This window comes from Anser brachyrhynchus (genome assembly GCF_964034855.1).
Source record: "Anser brachyrhynchus genome assembly, chromosome: 12".
In the NCBI taxonomy this organism is placed as follows: Eukaryota; Metazoa; Chordata; class Aves; order Anseriformes; family Anatidae; genus Anser; species Anser brachyrhynchus.
Window position 1 is genome coordinate 3,910,755 of NC_137707.1, and position 22,331 is coordinate 3,933,085.

Consider the following 22,331-nt stretch of genomic DNA (forward strand, 5'->3'; position numbering starts at 1 on the left):
TGACACACCAGATGGACACACAGCCCTCCAAAGATGTTAATTCCAACACCCGTCCTCTCGTTTGTTTGAGGCAACCACAGTAATGAAAATAAATGCCTCAGGCCTGACAGAAAGCAGGCATCTGATTACATTAACAGCCAGTTTTCTAGCCAAAAGTGGTAACAAATTAAATAGCCATCTGAGATGTTAAATAATAAAGCCATGTATTCTGGCACAAATTGCCATCCGTGGCTTGCTCACTGAGGGCTCTGCCTTCAAAGGCACCGAGAGCCTTAGCTCGGATCCAGCAAAGCATGTGAGTGAGTGATTTGTTTTAAGCACGTGTAGTACCAATGAAGCCCAAGGAACAGCCCACATACTGAACATTAAGCCTGTATTTATCTACTTTGCTACAATGAAGCCAGAAAACACTACTGAACATTTAATATATATGTATATGAACAAGTGCCTCTTTAAATAAAGCAAGTGACGGCTCACTTCAAGTTTGAGCTATTAGGAATAAAATCACAATTTCTCCTGCAGTAGATAGAGATAGTCCACATTACTTTACAGCAGTTAATATTTAAACCCAAAGCAACGAAATTATGCTAATTCAGGAAAAAAATAAAAAAGACAAAAGCACATGGATGTCTAATGTGATTGCTTTAGCAGACCCCACAAGCAATGTTTCTCATACAGGGCAATTTCACATTCCTGAGGCTGAAAGGTTCCCATGTAAGCATTTGCTCTGACCAGAAACATAGCTGAAGAATGTCAGTTCTGAAACATAAAATCCAACATCTTGAGGTCTCACAGGTTACAACCCAGGTGTTCAAGCTCTTTCCACAAGACGCAGCTTTGTGTGAAAATGTTTCAGCTAAAGCCATTGCTGCTAAATAAAGAAAAAAGCCCAAAACTGGCCGCTCCACAGGTGTGAACTACCCGCCGGGCCTGCAAGTAACATTTTCATTGCAGCACCACTGGACAGAATATATGCTTTAAGGTTTCACGGCAGCAAATCACAAGATAAAACCATGCAGAAACCATGTGGCCAGTCTCTTCGATTTTATTTTCCACTTTTTGGTGCTTTTCTCTCTTTCATTAAGTTCCAGGTCCAGGAATTTGTTGGTTCTGAGAACTTCAGTTAATATTAAAATAAAAACAAAAATTAAGAACAATAAAAAGCAACGCTAATACTTTATGATTGCAATGGAAAGATTTAACATGTAGCCTAAATATGCCCTTCTGAGCCAAACAGGGGGTACAAGTTGGAGAAACTTTTTTTTTTTTGTTTTTGTTTTTGGTAAACCAGTAATAATTTAGGAGGCTTAACTGGTGATTAAATGGCAGGTGTTGGCTTAATTCTGTTAAGTACCTGATCCATCCATGTGAAACCCTGTTGACACATTTGACTTGTACATGAACCAGAACTGCTGGTGAGGTATTTCCCAGCAAGACTAAATTTTAAGGTAATGGGTCTCCAAATTTCTCTAGCAAAATTTCCTTCTCTACTTGTTCTCTCTTCGCCATGCTTCCAAATGAAGCTCTGACTTGATGATTGTTGAAGAATGCGTTTCATGGCGAGTCCACACCAGCTGCTTACTCCTTCGCTCCTCACCAAAGACAAAATGCTTCTGTTCACTACAAGCAGAGTTTTTCCTTATTTACAAAAAATCATTTCTGTTCCAACCCAGGGACAGCTGATGCCAGCAGAGTCAGGGAGAGGAAGTCTGGCAGCTGAATTATCATGCCATGCAACACACATTTTCCTTTGGCTACTGGGGTGGGCTAAAATCCCCTTGGCTCACTGATAAATCCGCACAAAATACAGAACTGTGTTACGTGTCAGAACATCTTTAGGGTTCTTCTGTACTGACTAATTCTACAACACTAAAATGTATCTATAGTATTTTCATTATAAAGACTCTGACAACCTGACCCATGGACACATAGTTTGATTTCACTGACTCTCTGCACTCATAAGGCTCTTGATTGTCTTCTGCTGCTTCAACATGTGCTTTATGGTATTAAGAAAACAAACTAGCAAAACCTTCTAACTTTGATGTCATCCTCACCTGCCTAAAATTAAATTTTATGTTTAATAACTTTGAAATGAAGAAGATGCCTTTGGAAGATGCTTTTCGGAAGATGCCTTGGAGCAGACTAGGGGATTAAACTGTTCTACTGAACCATTTTTGTTATTCTTTATAACAAAGGATACTGCAGTGATTATGCTGCGTGTTTATCACACCACCAGGCAGATACTGGTCCTGCAGTTCCTCGTAATCCCATGGCAAGGGCACTTAGCACAATTTATACATAAATATGTATATTTTGTTGCTGTTGTTGTTGCATTTTTCTTAATTGATGGTCCCCCATTCCAGATGTCTATAAAAATTACAGCATCTGAGTAATTCAGCAGTCCCAAATACTAGCACTGTGTAAGCAGAACAGATGGCCAGTCCTACAGCCTTGGACGTACATTCTCCTGACGTGAGAGATGGAAACTGCAGCACAGAAAAAGTGAGATATTGGGCCTTTCATTAGCTTTATCGGTTGACTGACATTTTGCTGGAAGACAGTGAAGCTATTTCTGGTTGCCATGTGTGCTGCTGCTCATACCTAAAATGGAGATGAAGTTGCACAAAGATGTGAAAACTGACATGATGCAGCAGACAACATAAGGATGAAAGTCACTAGTGTAGACAGATTATGAAAGAGACACATCTCTTTAATTTAATATTGAAGGGCATTCCTATCAGCATTGGCAATGAGTCGACACAGTCTGCTCCATGACAAAATAACCAATATTCTCTATACAAGGAAGCGGTATTATATTAGTAGCAACAAGTGATAGTAAATGTATAATATATAAATAGATGTGTCTTGCATACAATTCCTGAGACGACAAGCTTTAGATATGTTTACATATAAAGAAATAATATATAGACAGTCAATCAGGTGTCAAGGTTTCGGTGCCTATCGCTAAGTAAAGGCCTAGAGCCAAGTTTTCTCCTAACTTTCATATTATTGAAATTAAAAAGACAAAAGAATAAATCCGGCCCTGCCTTAGCTTTGTGATTTAGCATCTCTGACATCAGAATCATCCCAAGACCTTTCAGCATCTCTGCAAAAACGAAAGCTTAAATTTGTGGCTGCATTAATTTCTTCTATTATAAAGGAAAAATGTGTCGATTTCTAACACAATAACCTTCTCTGATATGTGGCTGGAATCACACACATTCGGTTAATTTTCATTGCTGATTTTGACCCATATTCACCCAATTGTACACTTCAAACTAAAAGCTTTAGTTAGAAGTTAAGTTTCTCCTATATTTCTACAAAGGATGACTCTAAATCTTGCTCCATTGCTCACATTAAAGCTGTGTCGACATATGAAATGACTGGATGGTGTTTTATGCTGCCTTTCATACATGATACTTGGCAACAATATGCAGGTTAATGCCTCTGAAGCTGGGAAAGTGAGAAGTAAGAGTTCTCCTGTGAGTGCTTTCAGATATAGTCATAGCATACACCCTCAACAGGACCTAGGTCAGTTAATTTTATAAAGATCATTTACAATCCAGATGTTTTCCTGCCAGCTATTCCATGTTCAAAAATTATTACATCTATTCCTAGCTGCGGTAATACATTATGCAAACCAGTCTCTGCTTTGCAGACTCCGCTTGTTACTGGGTTGCTCGAACAGTTGCAAACACTATAAAAACATCCTCAAGGGTTTGATCCTTTCCTAAGATGGTATTGAAATTTCCATTATTTCCAAAAGTGCAGGATAAAGCTCTGTTTTGGTGGTTTTGGACCCCCAGACTGCTGTGCAAGGTGCTTCAAAACACCACAGCCAGAACTATTTTGGTGTCTTAGGAAATAAATAAATAAACAAATAAATAAACAAACAAACCCCCAAAACATTTTAGCCTGGGGTTGTAAAGAATATTACGGCATATCTCTTGAAATGAGAGCACAGCAATAATGCTGACAGGAGATCTGGAAAACATCACTTACAAGGAAAATCTGGATCTGGGAATGTTTCATCCAGACACTAAAAGAAGTTATAAGAGCCTTAAGCTACATGAGATGATTTTGCTGACTGCTTTCCTCCTTGCAGTTCTCCATATCTACTGGTGATGGGCAAGAAAGAATGAGCTTGAACTGCAAGAAATGAAAATAAGAGCAAAGCCAACAACTGCTTTTCTGCTGTTAGAGCTCCAGCAGCACTGAAATGGATCAATAGGGGAACTTCTGAGTTTGCTGTTATGGCCATGGAGGGGGAGTGGGCAGCAAGGGAGCAAAGTAGGCAAATAGCTTCTAGAAATGGCATAAAAATAATTAAGCCTGCTGTGGTATCATGATATGTGGCCTCTAGAAGTACCTTCCCACCCTAATTTTTATTAGTCTATGTTAAGTATAACTGGAAGATTTCTGCAGTCCTTCCAGGTGGAGATGATTCTATGACTGAAGGCAACAGCGTTTCTCCCAAGGAGTCTCACCCAGCAACAGAGGATGTATGGGCTGTGCTAACCCTCCCTCTGAGCACAAAGGAAGTAATTCATTTAAAGTGCAGCATTAAGCATCTCCTCCCTCGGTTTCTTAACAAAAACGGTTGTAATAAAAGCATACTGTTAGGTACTCAGATGTCTGTGGGACAGTCTAAAACTAAAATGTTTTACAACGAGACTTTTCTCCTATTTATTTCAATCCATAAACAATTTCCAATCCCACCTGATGTTTATAAAGCACCACAGTCGCATTGTCCTCCATCCTAAAGAAAATGACTACTGTACATGCACATTTTTCTGCAGCATGTGTATTTTTTACCAGCATGTAGCTTATGAACTGGGTGCTTGCCAGACTGCTGGTGCTTCAAAATTTGTCACATGTCCCCTTGTTCCCTCTGAGGTACTTGTGTTATGCTGGAATTATAATCTAGGTATTTCATTTTGCTCTGTTATGTCATGTATTTTAGAAAGATGTTCAAAGAAGGATTAAAAAAAAAGAAACTGTACATATACAGCAGTTTGGTGAATATCACTGATGCAGATAATGTACTCTTGATCTACCTGCTTCTTTCTGTTTTACAATTTCATTATTTACCCTTAATATAATACATGAATTGATAATAAATTCCTATGGGAGATATGTTATGGTGAGAAAACTAACCTCTGAGCCAACTCAGTGAAAGGAGCGCATGCTTTGGGTAACCACAAGGTAGTGGGATTGATACAAGACCAATGGGATCAGTTATGTGACCAGAATAGTACCAATGCTGGGAGACTGTCACATACTCTGTGTTGTAAGTACTTAAATTCTAGTATACTGCAAGAATACCGTGTATTCAAGATGAAAAGTGTTGGTTGAATCACGCTCTGCAGAAGTCTGTTGGAAGGTAAGAGAAGAATAATCACATATCAGATGTAATTATACTTCTGGAGGCAGCCGTACTCTCACAACTCCCTCATTCAAACACTACAGTAAGCGTTGCCTGTGGTTGTACTGAATGGCAAATGAATGCCTGGGCACCCTTATTATTCCTAGTCATTGAAACAAACGTTTTTATATTTAATTATGGCAAAGAACTGTGAGAAGAACACGTCAGAAACAGAGAAAAATTAGTTTCTTTCAGCTTTAAGGGCACTGTGTTGCCAGAGCCAGGTATACAGAAAACCAATCGAGATCACACAGTACAGGTCACCTGCATTAGGAAGTAACCTGCAGACAGCTCACTGCCCTGCAAAGACCAGCAGTTTTAGTACCTGAGCAGCTTTTAGTACTTAACAGTGCCATCTCAGTTTGTCTTGTCTCCTGCCTACATAGCTAGAGTTTGCTTGTACATCTGCTTTTCTTTTTTCCTTCACAAGTCTTTTCTTAAGCAGACTATAATGGTTAAATATATAACTCTCTCTCCCAAGTTCAAAGAAAAATTAGCACTAAGAAAAAAGTCATGTTCTTAAGTGACTCTAAAGGCTGCATATTATAACTGCTACTTAAATGAACTGCAATACTGCTCAGAACTCTGAATTCAGACCAGAAATTGGGTGTCATTATGTCACCTGTTGTAGGAGATACATGACAGTTGTACCAACTTGATGAATGTGTCAAACAGAGTAATTTAATTTATTAACTTTTGTCTTGATCACTATTCTGCTGCTCCTCAGACTCCATCATTAGAAATTAAAGCAATAGCAATGAGAATAAACACATCAATAAAGTTCACTTTTACTCTGAACACTTAGAAAACTCCACTGGAACAATAACCTCTCTCTGAAGTGTCTTATCATAGTCCTTCTCGTGTCGAACAACAGCTTTAGATGAGCAGAGATTACAAATTTTCTGTTGGACTACACAGCAATTAACTTTCTTCTAGCCGTGAGAATAATGATATACCAGATGACACTTTTCTAATAAACAAGTTAATGAAATTATTTTCAATTTTAAAAACTGTGACCAATTTGCCCTGAATCTTAAAGAGGGATAGCTACAAAAACTACGTAATAAGAAACACTGGGAATGTTCTAAAAATGGTTAAACAAATACCACCTAATAATATAACTGCTAGAATGTTGTGATCCTTTTGCTGAGCAATTCTGTAGCTGCTGGATCCACGCTCATGACAGTCTGAGAGATGGGCAGAAGTACATGTTCCTTCTTATTCTTTTCAGACTCAAATATAATCCTGAAGATATTAAATATTTATGATATTAAATATTTAAATTCTTCCACCCTGCTGGCCTGGATACTTCTACATTCAACAAAATAGGCAAGGGAAAAAAAAAGTGAAAAAAAAAAAAGTTCTAACCTATGTAAAAAGCTAAACAGAAAAAATGTGTTCAGAAAACAGATATTTGGGAAATAATGGCTTTAGTCAAATGGTGATAAAGTATTCCATATGAAATGGAGATGAATATTACAAAGGCCTGACAAGGATAAACAACACTTCTCATTGTACAGTGACTCAAAGAGAACTGAGTGTCAGAGTCAGCTCATTTCACAGACCTGAAGGGTTAGATTTAAAATTTGGATCCAGATTTGATTTTGGAGCTCTTCATACTTCCGAGTCATGCGCCACAGGCCTGCCACACTTTATTAACACATACTTTTCTTTCTTGCAACATCCAAGCCAGGGATGGAAGTCATCAGTAAAACTCACAAATGGGCAACCAGCCTGTCACATTTGGATTTGATGTATTGAAAATATAAAGCTACAGAACCTCAGGTGGGACAGATTTCCTTTTTTTTTTTTTTTTTATTTTTTTAAAACATTATTTTTAAAACATTATTTATTTTTTTAAAACATCTTATTCACAGAAAGTAGAAAGGGGAGAGAGAGGTATAAGACAATGCATTAAAAATAGATAATACCAGAAAACACAGATACAGGAAACTCTGCCTGATAGGAATTTTCAAGCCAAGTGCTGGTGATTGCCATGTCCCAGGCGTAGGCTTCAAACCAGAGTTTGGAGACCTTGCAGGGTTGCAAATGAAGGGGCACCTGCTTATGAAAGGATCTACCCCTCTCCAAACAGATGGGAGAAGGATATTAAGTCTTGGTGTTAAGATATTAATCCTTGGTGTTGAGGATATTAAGACCTTGTATGAGGTTTTTTTTATGAAATTTTACTTTATAAAATTAATTACTTTATGAAATACATTTTAAGAACCACTAGTCTGAGTCCTAAATTCTCTCTTCTCTTTAGAAACTTATTACATGGGGCATCCAGATCTTCTTGCATTTGCAATTTTTACTGGTCAGCCTTTATGTTTTCTAAAATGGTGAGCCAAAATTATCCACAAATCCACGAAAAAAATGTTGATTTCAGTATGCTGAATATGAAAAACACATGAGCAAACATCTTCCAGATATGTTATTAAAATGAAAGCAATAAAGTTTATCCAACCCTGCAAACATAAAGACACAAGCCAAGCAAATAAGAGGCTAGTTTAACCTTGGCAGTTTCAGTGAAGCATTTCTTTCATTTCCAGACATATGAATGATGCTGAATTAATATATAGGTCACATTTGAAAGCCTTGCTCCAATATTAGGCCTTTGAATATAATATTATGTTCTTTCCTTCCTTCCTTCCTTCCTTCCTTCCTTCCTTCCTTCCTTCCTTCCTTCCTTCCTTCCTTCCTTCCTCCCTTCCTTCCTTCTCCTACTCTCTTCTACAATCCTGTGATATATGAGGTACTTCTAGTCCTTTAGATATCCAAGGTTTTATTCACCTTGATATAGCTGCAACCTCTTCACTGGGTCACTTACTGCAATACCAAAATGTGCTATTCTCGTTATGCAGTGATCAACAACAAGAATTCAGAGCTCTTAAGGAGGTATTAGTCAAGAGTAAAACATCTCCTAGAATGGTTTAGAAATACCGTTCTTGGAATTTGAACTGACAGGGTAAAATGCCCCAAGTGACGAAATTTCAGAGATAATTTCATTTTCAGTATTTGATATGAACCCAATATATGGTTCTTGGAATTTTCATGTCACGCTTTTAAATTTAAATATTGATTTTTTAAAATAAAGTATTTTATGAAATATTTAGAGTACAAAATGTAAACAGCATTACAAGATATGTAAAACATATATAGACTCAACTACTTCAGATATTATGATTTTTTTTTCTCTTCACAGCTCCATGCTGCCACGTGCTTCTCATTTGCACCCATGCAGCATCAGAGCACACACTCAGTGGGAGCTGTGGCAGGAGGGAGGACTGACCTTTGCACCAGAGTGAGCAGTATTCATGCTTGCATGAAGCTTTTTGTTCTTTTGCCTAATTTTGGATGCTGGAACTGATTTTGTTCTGACCAGTAGGGCGTAGGCAGGAAATCAGTTTTTGCCAAACAACAGACTGATTTTCCAAAAAGCTGTTGGCATAAGTAGTATCCTGAAAAGCAGCTCTGATTGTGGCACATGTTCAGCTCTGACCCTACCGAAACGTGATGGCAGGAACCTGAACCACCAGATGTGGCTTTGTTTCTCAACACAGCTAGTTTGCACAAACAAAAAGATTGTCAGCAATAACAATTAAAAACTTTATTTTCATTCATATCATTCGCTTCTGTCTCCTAAAAATAAAATTAGTTCATTTGACCGTGTCTACTGAATCAGCTCCTTTCCATATGGACTAGACTCCCCACCCCATATTTAGGGAATGAACTAATGAGAATCGCAAAGAGACAGAGACAAAGTCAGGCACTGAAGAGTCAACTGTCTTCTACTCAGCTGCAGATTTTGCTCTGAGTCAATTTGAGAACAAAGAGGAGTGGCCAAATATTTTCTACTGTAGAAAAAAACAAAGTGATTCTCATCCTTACTCCTTGTGCTGAGTTTAAACTGAGTTTTGAACCCAGGAACGCTCTGTAGATGCTTGAGGAAGGTGCATCCTATTTTTCAGTCCCCATTGGACTTGGGCACAGGGTGAAGAAGAAGAAGCAAAGCACTGGGCTCCTCAGGAGCTTGACGAGCTCAGGTAGCTACAGAGGGTAGCCACCTCCAAATGGGGAGGGACACTGAATGTGGTTTTTAGGACTGTAATTCTGGTTTAAGTCCCTAAATTCCACCAACCATCATCCATCCTACCACCTCAGTCTCATCTTGAGCATCAGGATCATCCTTTCTTACTCTGGCTCTGTCCATTGCACAGAGTGCAGGAGCATTTCCACAAGACTTGGTCCAGGTGCATCGGGATCCTGCACTGCAGAAATATCCCCCATGTGGAGGGCTTCCCACACGCTGGCTCCCGAGGAAGAAAACCCTTGTGTGCAGGAGGTACAACAAGCAGTGTTCAGTGAGGGGACGAGAATCCCAGTGAGTACCATGGATCACTCCAGTAAGGAAGAAAAGGTGCAATGCACCTTTACAGGAGAAATGGGGATAAGAGTTCCTTACACTTCTGAGACTGCAAAGGTATTACACTGAAGCTGGTGAGATGCTCAGATCCTGACATAACAGACCCACACAAGCACCTCAGATTGGAAGAATGTCATTTCTAGACAGCAAACTCTCTTTCCTTCCTTTGCTATCAAAGATAATCTTCAGTCTTTATATAGACAGCTCATTCACTAGGACTCTCTAAGCAATTTTGCAAACCTTTCTACAATTCTGCCCCAGAGATACTTAGCACAGGAAAGCAAATTGGGTGAGGAGCCATATTACACTGCTCTCTTTCCTCATCTTCCCTTCGACTAAATGTTTAATATGAGCACAATCTGCCAATGTCACCCACATGAGGGTGTTCTGCATCTGTGTGGCCATATGACTGCTTAATCTGTCTGTTTCATAAGATAATTACTGAATGAGAAATTAATATTAGCATAGCAAGTCATAGCATGTCTAAACTAGTCAAGTTCAGATATAATTTTGCAAGGAACATTGAACACAGGTCCTTGCCAATGAAGGAAAAATACATTCATTCTTAACAAAATGTTTCTTCACTTTTTTTTTTTTTTTTTTAATATATTTTGTGACTGCAACTGAAAAACCAGTGCTACTACCCTGCAAACCAAGATGTGGCTGGCACCTCGTGATGTTATTGTGCTGACACGGTGTGAAGGAAACCCCAGCCTCAGGTTTCTGCACTGTCAGCTGACAAGGGCAGGAAGGAAGATTCAAGGGCATGGTAGAAGAGCAAGATCATCTGCTAGGCAAACAACACCAAGCAGGCTGATTTCAAAGCAAACATGATACTATTGAAGAGTTGGGCTCTCTGATGACAGACAACCTCCTTCTGGAACAGTACTTTCCATGACTGAGTCACTAGTTTTAATGCTGATCTCTTGCTGCTCCTGATCCAGGAGATCTCAGTCGAACCACTGCTCTTTGTTTAAACCATTAATAAGGCATTTGACATGAGCAGGCCTGTATATTAAAAGGATGATAAATAGTCTCAAAAAACTGTGCAAAACCAATACCTGTGTCATGTGGTTCTACTACTAAAAAAAAAAAAAAAAAAAAAAGACAATTCTTCAGAATAGGAAATTTTAATAGGTGGTTGAGGTGATCCCCAAATTTCAGGCCTTGTCCCCTCTTGTTTTTTTGCTAAAGAAAAGAACACTATCCCTTGCTAGAGAAGATACCTGTCCACAGCTGACATAACCCAAATGTGGATACCAGGTGTGGCTCAGAGGTTGACTGATTTAATAACAAATAATACATAAGTTACAAACAACTTTTCCTTAAAAACAGCAAGATGAGCAACAGTAGAACCAAACTGCAAAAAGCTGAAGTAATAAAAGATGTTAAGACTGATGGTAGCATATTCTTTAGATGCTATCAGTAACAGCATTAAAGGCAGAAATACAGCTAAATGCTCTTTCATGAATATGATGTCTTCATTTGTTTTGCAGTGACATTATTTTGCACAAGTGTTATGAACAATCAAAAAAACTATTAAATATACAATTTAATAAAAATGCATCAATGCAATAAATACATTTGAAATCTCTGGCCTGGTTTCACTTCAGTCTCTCTTAGTTGGTATAATGGTACGGCATATAATAGCTCTGATCATCAGGGGATATAAATTAGATGCAGAAATGAAGTTACAAATTGAAATGATTCCAAAAAGTCACAACAACTTGCTACCTTTTGCAAGGTGTCAGAGAAAGCCAGAAACTGGAAGAAATCATGTATCTCTATTGTCATCTAGGTAGGAAGACAAAGTATTAGGCAAAAAGCAAATATGTTAATTAGCATTTGACAACATCATTTAAAATACTCCCAGACAGAAATGACCAAGAAATTAATATCCAAAATCCTGAAATACACAGACAAAAAGTCATGGTTCACTATTCTTCAGTATGTGCATTCATTTTACCTCCAGGATGGGCCAGATATTCCTGACTCCACAACTTCACATACTTGAAGGAAAGTATCAGCAGTGAATACTAGCATAAAAATAAAATACTAGTGTCAGTACTGTAAACTCAATATTTTCTGCTCCACTATGGACAAATTTTGGTGTGGGAGAAGTAAAGTGCAACTTACACAATGAAACTACCTCGGACTGCAGGGTGAGTGCATCTGCACCAAATTTTATCATCAGATTTTATGTATATATCAAAAGAAAACTTCCCTAACACCTGATTGCTTTAGGGTACTTGTATTGAACTCACAGCATATCACTTTAATTGGTTTACTGCAGTGCTTTCTCAGACAAGTTCAAAGTTCTCTCTGCTTCATAAACACTGCAGAGTATCCTCCAAAAGTTACTTTTTTTATTTTTTAATTATTATTATTTCTTTGTTGAGGAACTCCTAGAGCTTCCCACCAGAACTAAACCCCTTACGTGCAGGTCTTGTGCAGACACGTACTGAGAGATGGATCATCTCCCAAGGGTTTTAACCTACAGAGAGAAGAAAGTCAGAGCAGAAGTACCATCATTATTCTACAGATGAAAGACCAAAGCACAAAGGGTCGGATTTTCATTTAAGTGCATGCCTGGGGGAGCAGGAAGCAAAATGAGGTTAAACTCAAACATGTTATTTGATATCCTCGGGTAACAATGGAAAGCTATGCATAGATTAAGCATTAAAGGATTAAAATTAAGTTTCTTTGAACACACCTGATAGGACAAATAAACAGCACAGCAGGTAACTGCTTCACAAAGGTGAAACTATGGCAATAGCCTCACGTATTCTCAAAGCTAAACTATCCAAAAATTAGTTCAACTTTCTTTTCCCTTGTGTTTTTATCTGAAATAAATGCTACTAACAACAGCAATAAAATCACTTTCCTGACAATTATATATTGAACTGTGAAGCCTGCCAACTGAGCAGGTTAGGGTTTCTGTATAAAAATCAAACATAATAACAATGATAATAAAAAAAACTTGCTCTGGATTTTTTCTTTTTCCTTATGAGCAATGTCTTGGAAACAATAAGTCAATTGGAATTTTGGGGGCTTTCTCATGAATATAGCACCTAAAGTGAGTTAGACATGAGACAGGATTTTTATAGTCCTCATTCACGTTAACAGAGGACATAACTTAATAAAATCAACAAGATGGATAGATTCTATTTTCATCCTTAAGACAGCCTAAGCAAACTTCACTGTGGCCCATTGCACCTGAGAAAAGAAGGAGAACAGTTGCTGATCTCGTGACAGGTTCCCCATGACCTTGTCCTGTGAAGGGCATGACAAAAGGACAATCACGAATTCAGGAGCGTGCAGGGCCCTGGCGCTGGCTGAGATGGACACAATTGCTTTACCACGCCCAGAAGAGCTCTAAAAGGGCCACTAGTAAATCAGCACGCTGTATTCTGGGAATGCCTGGGATCAGTAATTAAAAATTGATTTTTAAAACCTTGAATGTAATGGGAATACAAAGATATGGTCCCACTCATATCTCCATATTGTATCTTCAAACAGAAGAGATTTCCCCTTATAGCAAATTCACTCTAACTTCCATACACTGGGCATATAAAATCATAACACTTAACAAACACACTAAGTGTTGTGCATAACTTTTTATTAGACTTGTGAATGTCATGAAATGAAAATGTTCAAAATACATGGTAATGATATTAACACTCCCTCCCTACAGGCTTTTCCGCACAGCATCTAAAGCTCAGCATTACCTTATTGTAGTCTAAAACATTCGGCTTTGGCCCTGGCCTGAAAACATATGGCACTTCTCTTTCTTGAACAAGTACTAACAGATTTTTCTTGTCCTGTCCATATGAACATGTTCTAACAACTAACAGGACAGCATCCTGTATGAGTAAAATGAACAGAATGATCCTGGGACAGAGGTGAACAGGATCTGGCCTTTACATTGCATGTATTGGGCAATTGGCCAGTTAATGACAACTGTGGGAATTCACTCAGAGTCTCTCAGTGAAACCAGAGACCCAATTTTGCCTTGAAAGTGGTAAATGTTTTCAAACACTACTGAAGTCCAAACAAACCCACAGCGCCTGGCTTAGTCTCTTGCATCTATTTCAAGGGCGAGCTTTCTGAGACAACAACCATCTGTTTGTCCTGTGTTTCTACCAAATGAGAGGGTGTTCAAGTCTATTCCTTGGATTCTTAAGCTCTGCTGCAACACCACTAATGACCAAATAATAGCAAAAACAATCTTGTCCTATATACCAGAGAGACAGCATTGATTTCCAGACAATTCTCCTGTAATAAAACATTGTTTTTTGCTGGAAATCTTTGAACCATAATGTAGCAAAAGTATCACAGAAAGAACGTGGCAAATTATGAGATAATAATTTACATGAAAATAATAACACTTCTGTAACAGTAAAATAATTATCTGCCCTTTACGAATGTGAATCTGGAATCTATGAGTCCTGGCAAAGTCCTGCAGCCAGCCAAAATATGTTGGAATATGAAGCTTTACAAGGCTATTTCTTAAAATTATGATCTCATCCTAAAACCAGAAAAACATCATATCATTGTTCCTTCCTCCAATCAGATTCAGTTCTTTCCTTCTCATACCACCCGTAATGAAGTACTTGCAGTGCCCTGCATGTCCTTGGGTATCTTTTAGCTTTCGTTCATCACAGAACTCTGCCTGAACTTGGTGACCAATTCTGTTGACAACGCACAAAAAGGAAGGTGATTTAGCTGCTTTTCTCCTAGCAGGATTGCTTCTGCAAAGCTGGAGGAGAGCAGCATTGCCAGTAACAGCAGCAGTTCTGAGTTCAAGCTAGGAATCAGAGGTGCTGAGTAAAGTGGTACAATTTTTACCTTAGTCATTGTTCAGAGTAGTCTCTGCTTTCAATTGATGCCCTCAGATAATCTTGTGTTTAGATAACATAACCTCAAGTGCTCTCCCTGTTTTTACCTGCTGATGCATTTAAAGATGAAACAAGTAAGCGTCTGTATTGATTTTTCCAGCTTTTGCAGTAGCTTACGATCAGCAAAGCTTGGAGGAGAACACGAGCAATAATACACCATACCATCACCTAATGAATAAAAAGATGTACTATATCACCTGGTTCCATCAACATGGACTGATACATCGAAATGAGGCCTGAGAGGAAATCAGGCTGGTGGAAGTTCTTGTCAAAAGGAAAATTGCTGCGGCAGTAGTACAAAATGGCAGCACCAAGAAACCACAGCAACAGTCAGAGAGTTGCAGGGCTATGAAATCTCATTGTGCGTAAGATTAGGAAGCAGGGAGTTAAAGTAGGCCGTCAGGAATGATACTCAAGCAACTTGACTGATATTTCTGCTGGCTATATTACTTGATGAGCTTATGCCAATTTGAGTTATTTTATATTATAGATAGAAATCTTTTCATATTTCTAATCCCTTCAGCAGATTAAATGTTGTTAGAAGGAAAATTTTCATCCCTACACAAAGCCTGGATGCAATCATTGTGTTTAGTTATCTAATTGAGGTTCTCAGGGTTGAAAGATTGTCCCTTTTGGCCTGCTATATAGTCAGAAGAGAAGCACAAGGCAAGAGCCAGGCTTTCTGAGCCTGATAGCTTTTTTCTATCACCCTCTAAGTAGTTTCTTGTTTTCTGCTATCCAAATAAATAGCCTGGAATGACCACATTTCAAATCACTCTCCTTTCTTAACAGAGATGGCTGAGCCAAGTGCTGCCATCTACTTAAGTCTCTCTACAACACTTTTAGAAAGGAAAGTTCTAAACAGCAACATCTTGGAGGCAGAATTCGTCCTGTTCAGTCCATAAATAAAATGTCTGCACTAATGTAAAATTACCAGGGAACTAAAGTTTCTACAGTCCATATATAAAACAAGAACTTCTTACCAGAGGTAAGAAAGCATTTCAACAAAATACAATGATAATATCTGTTTTCCCCAAGAAAAAGGGTGCTTGGAGACATGCTTATTGTATTTTTTTCTATGTGAAATGGTTAAAATGAACTACAGGAATTCTGACTTCAGTACACGAAGAAATATCACAGCCACAACGAGCCTTCAAATTCCCTTTTCCCTCTCGCTCGCTGCCATACATTTATATGTAACACAACTGCCTAGTTATTTCCCTGGCAGGCAATAAGAGACCAAGTGGTAATTAAGTTACCTCACTCGCACGTCAGGTGTATTTTGAGCCACGGCAATATCTCAGCATCTCACATACCTTTCATGTCCTATTGTTTAATTACCAAAGGAGCAATGAAAAGGAGAACAGGAATGAGGTGTAGATGAATATGAATTATTGAAAGAGACTAGGAAGAAAGCACCGTAGAAACAGGAGTATCTGTCATTCAAGCTCTGCATAAGAGGCCTTAAAGAACAAATGAGAGAAGCGAACGTGAAAATGCTCTGACTGGTGTTTGTACAGCTCAGCAGAGAGTAGGGGGTGTTTGAGCTCCTGCTCAGCTTTCCTCTCTGCACCATGGAGAGATCCAACACTGGGGCAATGCCCAGCAGTACCCAAGAGGTGCACTTGGTTTCTACACAGCTGTGTCGTGTCGTCACGGCTTCAGGAGGAACCTCAGGAGAGGACTGGGGGACATTGGCATTTGACAACTCCCTTTTGTCTGACCGGCCCTTCAGCACCATTATTTCAGTTCAGAGCAGTGCATCCTGCCCTTGGTTGACCCACGGGTGTAATGTGGGTCAACGTTCTCTCCTGCTTACCCCAAGGGCTTTCACACATCCAGGCCAGCTACTGGCTGCTAACAACTCCTGGCTGGGCAAAGCCTCGTGACATAAGAGCAGCTTCACTAGAAAAGCTCCCCTCCCCTCAGGTGCTGAAGTATTCATTTATTTATTAAAGATGTTTTAGTTAAGATGTTTTCTGTCGCCTATCCCAAACATATAGACTGACTCTTTGTGGCTTTACCTGAATCATTCAAAGTAATTATTTCCTTTTGCTTCATGTTAGCACCCATTCAACAACTGCGGACAGTTATCATGTCACTCATAGTCTCTTAAGCTCCATTTTTCTTTTCTTTTCTTTTTTTTTTTTTTTGGCCTGAAAGACCAAAATTTCTTATCTTTAAATAATTCTGCAAACACCATCCCTTTCACATTCTACGTATCTTCTTCAAATAATGAAATCTAAAGAAACATGAACTGAAAACTTAACACTACTTCCATTTAATCCACAATCCATAACATAATCTTTTAAAATATCCCTACAAGCATCTTTTGACTACTTGGTGGATGGACTACATGAATGGGGTCATTTTATATTTTCCTTTATGCTAGCTACCCCATCATATTAGAAAACCAAACAGCATTTCTGCTTTCCAGACAATTGTTTTTCTTTGCATTCATCTCTCTTCCTACTTTATGGCTATTTTCCTTTAGATTATCCCCCTACACTGGACGTATTAGTCTGTTTTTCCCCATGTTCAGTCTAATTTTATTAATGCCTACCATTTTCTCTAATCTCCCTAGCTCCCTCGTCTCTCTTTCTATCCTCCCAGACATTTCCCTTGATTTTATCATTAATTAATGCATATTTGTAGTGTTTACAACAAAAGGTGGGTTATAAATGTGAATCACGTATCCATTCATTGCCCAGCCACTGAGAGCCAGACATTTTCCAAATCATTGTGCTGACAATTTTAACATTACAATAAAAGAAACATTTTCTGATTATTTTTCCTCTCCAGTATTTCAGCACTTGCAGATGACAAATCTTTCTGACTTAACAGGAGAGAAGGTAGAGAATACAGATTGAAAACAGAGTGACCAGTTTGCAAGAGGTAATGGCCCAGAATGTCAACGTTGGGTGGGAAAGCTCACAAAGGGCACTTGTATGTTCCTAATCCTTGTGCAGTTGCATGTCAAGTCAGCCCCCTAATGTACCTTAAAGTAATTCAAAAGTTCCTCTACATGAAGGGCTGACAAAGCAGCCAGAGATCAGGGAAAAGTGGAAAATACCGTTTTAGTGGAAAGTGTCCATCTTTTGTCAGATGGACAGGAACCTGAGCAACGATATAGGTTTTGTACTACTGAAGCTTTTTATTACTGAAACCTTGTAGTTCTGCAGGCTGAGAGGGGTTGCTAATGCAAATTTCCTAAATAAATAATTAAATAAATAAATAGGGAAAGAGCTTGTAGGGAATAAAATGCAAACCAATGGCTTACTTTTGAAAATGGCTCTAATTCAGCTCCTAATTCACTTTTGAAATAGGAACCTGCACCGTGAATAACAAAGAGTAGATGTTGTCAGATAGAATGAAAGATGGGTCTGAAAAGGGGTTTTGAGGGAAAAGCTTGGGTTCTCGCCCAAAGGTGGGTTTTAAAAAAATGTTCAATGTTGGCCTGATAATGTTCTCACCAAAGGAAATTTTGAAAAAGAACCATTGCAAGGAGTGAAAAATCTCTCTTTTCCTCTCAAACAAAAAGTTAAACAACTATTCAGAGCCCACTGGATGGGGATCTTCCCACAGGTTTGAAGGGGCCAAAATGCAAGCACATAGTCTTTTTCTATTAGTTTTATACTACGATCAAATCATAATATCTTTGTATTTAGCCTGAATGAGGCTAACATTTCATTGATTAAAATAGATACAGATCTCAGTGAGGAACTAGCTAAATTATTAAAGAGCTTAAGGGTACTTTTTAACAAGTGGGTGGTACTATATGCACAACAATGCCTTTTATGTATATTGCTTTTTAATGCAAGGCCTCAAGCCTTAGAAAAAAATATAATTAGAATGATTTTTTTTATTATTATTTTTTTTTAAATTTAATGCATCATAAATGCAGAGCTGGATTTGTATGGTAATTCAGTTGAGCAGTATTGTACTAGGAAAAACTAGATGAAGTAATCAATCTCGCCAGTAACAACTATAAAAATATTTTCAGACCTTACTTTGTTACTTTTAAATGATTTGAGAAATAAATACTAACGGGAGAGAGGAAAAAAAATCAGCGACATTCGGTATTCAAACCCACCTCACCTGCTTAGTGATTCACATTTTAATCTCGCAGTTCGTCACAGTAGCTAATGTAATTTTAACACCGTTTCTGTTTTCCATTTGGAAACTGAAAGCATTGCTGTATTTGATTCTTGAGCTATATGACTTTAGATAATCAGTCTGACTAGTAACTTATCTGCCTATTAAAAAACAGTCTTCTCCAGCACAGTTAATTGAAGATCAACTTTTTAATGCCTCCTGTTCTTCTCCCTGTCTGGGAGCTTGCTGTTCTGTCTTAGTAACAGAGTTCTCCTTACAAGACCACAGGAGTTATATTTATTTGATTTATGATTAGGAAACAAAGGCACACAGATATTAAGTGATGTGTCTGGGATGACAAGGAAAGATTTTAACAAAGGTAAGAAAGAAACAATTTCTGTATTGTAACCACAATATTATCTTTTCTCTTTCAATACTGCATCACCTGATGGCAGGTATTTTAGTGTGCACAGTAAGTCAGGTGTGTGTTTATGTACACAAATACCTGTGATCCCATGAGCTCAAAATCAATGGTATCTGCATGCATAAATATACTCCCAAGTGGGCATTCTCTTAAGCATGTAACAACAACATTCAAGCCACTTGAAACTTCCAGTTAAGTTTCTTCAGTTTTTCTTCCTAGCCAATTTCCATCACCTTCTTCTGCCCATTTTCTTCTAATTTTGAAGCAGGTGTTATTTTTCCCTAACTCACGGTGGCACAAATACAATTTCTTTTTTACCTGCCCCTGTGCAGATAGCTTCTCAGTGAAGCAAAGGTTTCTCTTTCTTATCATGTGTCTTGTTACTGACTAGAGAAATGCATGAAAATGGTAAAAGAAAACCAAACCAAACCAAAACAAAAAAACTACCTCGGTACTCAAATGACAGTAAAATATCAGATTTTTGGAGAGTCTTTGGAAATAGCAGAAGGTACATCTGTACGTCTGTATCCTGTACTATATCTATTGGGCATCTGTGGTATTTCAATGATCCTGAGGTCAGCCATTGAAATGGCTCCTTTAATATCAGCCATGAAAATGGTGTGATTCATAAATGCCTTGGAATTTTGAAATGGAAAGCACTGGGTCAAAAATAAAGAAGTTAAAATGATTTCCAATTTTTATCTCACCAAAGGTTTTACGATGTCAAGATGTTCTCTACTTCAATAGACACATCAGGACCCACTGTCTAAATCTGCCTGCAGAGTAAGAGAGAAAACAAAATGCTTCTCCCAAAGAAATCTTCCATTTATTAACAACAATCTCATCTTGATTATTACCAGGGACTCTGTTAATTCCTTCAGTTGCTAGGATCTCAGTGAGGACAAAAATGCAGACCACCATTTTTTTTTTTCCCTGATGTTCATGAGGTTAGACAGATGTGCCCTTTCATTTGGACTCAAGGGAGGGACAGTTGCATGTGTTTCCTATAAAAATTGTTGGCACCTCTAAGGGACCAGTGCTCAGAGATAGTAGAAAAACTTCCTCCTGAAATGCTCAACTAGTGTGCAGTGCTCAGGTGAGACTGATCACCAGAACTGATATCTGGAGGGAATTAATCTCCAGATCAGGTTATGAAAGACTTTAGATTGTCTTCCTCTGAAGCATGACTCTCGGATTACCTGTATGTTTCACTTCATCAATCTAGGTGGACAGATAATAGCACTCAGCTCTAAGCCACAGCATTCAGCTCTGCTTCATCTGCCCATGCCACACAACATTGTAATCCCTTAAACCTAAGTGATTCAGCCCTCATGTAAAAAATGCTTTTGGATTGACATAGGAATGATTATCCATTTGCAATTAGTTTCCCTGGGTACTATCCATTAACAGGTACAATTTTCTAGACAGTCCAGAGAAGATGAGTAGAGAAAACTTCAGAAAATGTAACTGAAGTTAATTCCTAGGTTCAGCTTTTGTGCATGGAGAAGAGTGAAAGGACACAGAAATTTGTGCATTACATATCATTAACTTCATTACCTTTATATATCTAACAAATGCTTTGAATAATTCATTGGCTTTAGTGACATTTTTCCTACTGAGAAGGGGCTTGTTTGGCTTTCATCAAACTCAACAAAGAAAAAACAAACAACTTTCACAGTGATGGAAAGAAGGAAGAAAACACTGCCAACAATACGCGTGACTCAATAAATCAAGGGTATCCATTGCCTGATTTACCACATACTCCTGGGCAATTGCTAGCATTATTCTATTGGAATCAATTCTGCAACTCGCTAAGGCTTGAATAATGAAGAGGTGAATCCAGCCCTTTACTGTCAGCTTAATTATCCAAACAAACTAGGCATTTGGCAAGAAAGGATATTTCTATTGCTCCATAAAGACAAATTATGAAGGAATAAACAGGAACATGAAGCTAACATTGCTAGACTGAATAAAATATTGACATAAATCCTGAAAGTTTACCTTGCAATGTGCAATACAATAATTAAACTAAGAAAAGAAAGCTAAGCTCTTCTTTATGCCCAATGAATAATATGAGGATCTGAAAAGACATTGAATTTTCATGTAACAAGGCTATCTAAATCCATTTACTTCCAGAAGTTTTAACCACCTTTGAACACAATGGAAGAATTTAAACTAATTTTGAGTTTTAAAGTGCTCTTTTCAATTCCATTCCAATTATTTTGCAAATAAAGGAAAAAAATATTTTATTTATCATAGGGATTCATATGGCATAAACAACAAGAACCTGGGAAGGGACAGGTCTATACATTGGCTGAGGCTTAAAAAATTAATCTTCACAGACAAAAGCCTGCATACACAACATATTAAAAAACAGCACACAATAATTTAGTGATGAAATTGCATCAACAGAAGATTCAGCACTGGGTTAATTCCTAAGTCAATGAATGAAGGCAGTATAGGTTTTAAAATTTCTTTCATTCATATTTTTTCTCCTCTTTATGCTTATTTTTTCTGTGCATTCATATTTCCTTAAATAATTATTTTGATTTACACTTTTGTTTTCTGACTTTAAAAGCCTGAAATGCATCTTCTGGTATAGATGTCAGGGAAAGTAATTATCTTTGTGTTATATTTAAGTATTACAAAATGCCTGGTTGGGAAGAAAGGAAGATTGACAACACACTGCCTTTATTAAATTATTTGCCTGCTCCCTGCAGAATGACTGGAAGACCTGAAAGCACGTACAATTTCCAAGTGTACAGTCTACTCCTTTGTGAGATTGCCCATTATAAACAGACATAATTAATCTTGAATATATATATATAAAATACATATACATACATATATAATCAGAGTTTTATCTTCAGCTCTTTTTTTGCTGTTCTGACAGAGAAATACTGTCAGGTAACTAACTAGTGCATGATCAACCCAGAAAAGCATAACCAACCTAGAAGAGCCTAGACCACCCTCCTCTGGTTTCTTAGCATAAAGACTTCTCCATAGGGTCACACCAGGGTCTGTGCAGCCCCCATGTACATCATCAGAAATCTAGAAAAAAGC

The 22,331-nt window shown here is 38.0% G+C and overlaps 1 protein-coding gene across 1 annotated transcript in view; it reads right to left on the reverse strand.

The window, feature by feature from the left end:
* Nucleotides 1–22,331, reverse strand: part of WFDC1 (WAP four-disulfide core domain 1) — an 81,063-nt gene that overhangs the window by 50,704 nt on the left and 8,028 nt on the right. The gene's annotated exons all lie outside the window — the stretch shown is intronic.